The sequence below is a fragment of the Anopheles coustani genome, chromosome 3, assembly GCF_943734705.1.
Source record: "Anopheles coustani chromosome 3, idAnoCousDA_361_x.2, whole genome shotgun sequence".
Classification (NCBI taxonomy): Eukaryota; Metazoa; Arthropoda; class Insecta; order Diptera; family Culicidae; genus Anopheles; species Anopheles coustani.
In genome coordinates, this window is record NC_071288.1 from 68,474,846 (window position 1) to 68,478,012 (window position 3,167).

The following is a 3,167-nucleotide window of genomic DNA, read 5'->3' on the forward strand; positions in this document are numbered from 1 at the left end:
AAAATGTAATGACATTTTCTTGGTGAAATCGTTTGACGCTTATTTTTCCGGGTTTCAAATGATCTAGTTAGCATTCGAATATCCACCAGCCAACATTCACTAAAACCTGTCATACGATTGTTTTGGTCTCGTCTAATCTTTGTGCGCTTGCAGCGCTAGTGCTAAGGTTTTCAGTTAGGAATCCAAAAATATGTGTGTTGTAACTATACATAAACATTTGGAACTTATGTTGAAGTGGTACGCTTCTTACATCTGCAACACTGATTCAGAATTTCCGGTTACCTATTTCGCCTATTCTTGTGAAGATCTCGTACATAATGCAATAATGTTTGTAAGCACTTTTCAAACTAACTGTCAAAACAATGACGGTGCAGAAAAAGCTATGCATCGACCTCTCTTTTCAGCGATCTTCCACATGATCCTGAAACCTTTTACAGCTGCCAGTAGACGACCTCTCCCTCAACATCGTGAACACCGAACCTCAAGAAACCGAATCGACAGTCTGAAGTTCAAAAATGAGGCGAATTAGCTAGAGAAACCACAAATGCTTCACAAAGTATTACGAAAATAGATGGTAATAGCGAGTAATTTACATTAATACGTTATGAAAAAGGGCTCGTTTAGACATGCAATAATCGAAAACCGATTGCTGCTTGCGTCACCGGCGTTCGTTTGGGTCTGGGGAATCTCCTTCAGGTTATAACACTTGAGGTAAACGTTCCGCCGCGAAATGCGGCCTTGTCAGCTTCTGCTTCTGCTGCTGTGTCCTTCATGTTTGGGTATCGTAGACATAGGTCAGTCTTCGACATGTCCAAAGGATTTGGATTGTTCGTGGTTCTGTGGGCGCGAGCTGTCGAAAGTGAACCGCTCCTCGACCGGGGCTTTCCAGACAGAGTTCATGCGCCCCATCGTCTACCGAGCACTGAGCGACCGTCAGCGACATTCGATCTTCACCACTCCCGCGATCGATCCCGGCGAGTGCCTGGAGCTGTCAGTGCACTGCGGACCAACCCGCAACCGTTCGCTGGACTCGCACGGCAGGTTAACTCCGCGCGATATGCTGCAACTCGTTTTCCGCTGTCAATACTTCGTCGTGACGTATGTGGCGTTCTACAAGGGTCCCCTGGATTGCTACGAGATCAAGCTCGCTCACATCTCCCACCGGTTGCGAGGCAAGAAGTCTAACTGTGCGGCACCATTTCAACGCCCTTGCCAGCTGCTCGGCGATGGCCATTACTTCCTGATCCTGTTGTGCATGAACTACGTTCACCAAAAAACTGGCAGCGAAAATGGATACTGGCTGTTCGTGAACAAGCGCAACACGGCACAGCAGAACCGGGACATCGCGCGCCAGCTATCCTCCGCCAGGGAGACGGAGGTTGTGGCGAAAGATCTATCGAAGGTGGCGCAAGTGGAAACTCATGACCAGCTGCCTCCTCAAGATCCGAGCGTCTGCCGGTGCGACGTCTTCGAGTGGTACATCCGTGCGGTCAAACGCTGCCAGCGCCCATTCCTGACACCCGATAAGTTCAGCTCAAAGGTCGGCAATGTGAGCATGACTCGCTACAACGATCCGCCGGAAATTGGGCACATCGAAAATAGTGCCGCGGACATTGCGAACCGGATGGCAGACGAGCGGTTCCGCTGGTTCGTGATCAAATGCATCGTGTTTTCCGTCGTCCTCGGACTCCTCTTCTACACCGTATGGCTACAGTTGGAGCGCAAAACGGAAGAATCGTTATCGAACAACAATGAACAGTAGGCTTTAATTAAAAGTCATATTCCTTATTCCTGCACTGCCGCTAGTCTTATACACACAAAAACACTCTCATGATCACAAAACCTTTAAGGCTGCCAATTGATGATCTCTCCCTCAACATCGTGTTTCGATTGGTCTACAAAAATGAGCAAATCACATAATATGCTAGTTTGTTAATGTCAGTTAGGGTTTTCATATGCATTTTATTCCTCTATTGGTAAATTACAAGCGCTCCATTAATCGTGATGAACAAAGCACATCTGTAAAACCCTTATCAAAATAAAATAAAATGGATATTTTTGTTTTCATTCAGGCAAAGGAAGCAAGAAGAATTTATTTGCAATTATAATTTCCCATACGATACTTAACAAATTGTTACTGCTAAGTGTTTAAACGGAGCTTAGGAGTTTTACGTTGTTGTGGCTGATAGATCCTCAACATTCAAAAAGCTTGGTATAGAGCGTCCATACGTACTTTCAGCAGCTTATGAAAGAAAAGCAAGGACATATAAAATTTTATAAAACCTGAAATAGGCACTGTTTTTTTAATTTAGTATTTTAATTTTTTCTCACAGTAATAAAAATGGTTTTTTCTCTGATCCATATGTGATTTTTAAGAAGAATAATGGAGATACAAAAAATATTTACAGTGCATTTGCTTGGATTTGATAAACATAAAACAAAAAAAACTTCGTGGTGGGGTCTTCATCATGCCGGTCACTTTCGTTTCCTAACAAAATTTTAGCAACAAAATTGAAACAATGATCAAATAGGACAGTTGTTGATCAGGTCGTGCATGTAAATGCTATAAGTGGAAACATACATATCATATTCAACGATTTGTTTTGAAGTTTAATTACCTTTTCTTTACTTTCAGATATTGTTTATTGGTTTGACGTAGCAATATAGAATCAATTATTAATATCGTTCAATCGTATCGTATACGTCTGTGGCTTCGTTGGTTAATACTTTTAACCTCAGTTGGTCGAGAATGGAATGCGGTATGGAATGCGAATATAAGCAATCGGTTGTTATTAGCTACCTTCCAACGGCAAAGCTTGCGGTTCTTATCGCAAAACGATATTACGTTATAACCTTTCAAACTCATGTCTATGGGACACACATGCACGTGTTGTAAGCACATAAATGCACCAACATTTACTGAATGATAAATAGGTTGGATTATGGTCGTGTACATGTTTTTGTCCTCTCGTATCGTTGCAGGATCTGGTGCTTGAAGCGTGATTGAACCTCCGTGGTACGCAGTTGGGCCGGAATTCCTCGAACTCTCTTGTGGACGCCGAAGTGATCAATGTCGTCGTGTCCTCCCGTGCGGCTGCCGGTTGTAATCTAGTCGTCGTGGTGGTTTTCGGGAAGCACACGCAACTCATAGACCCGTCCGGGAAGAC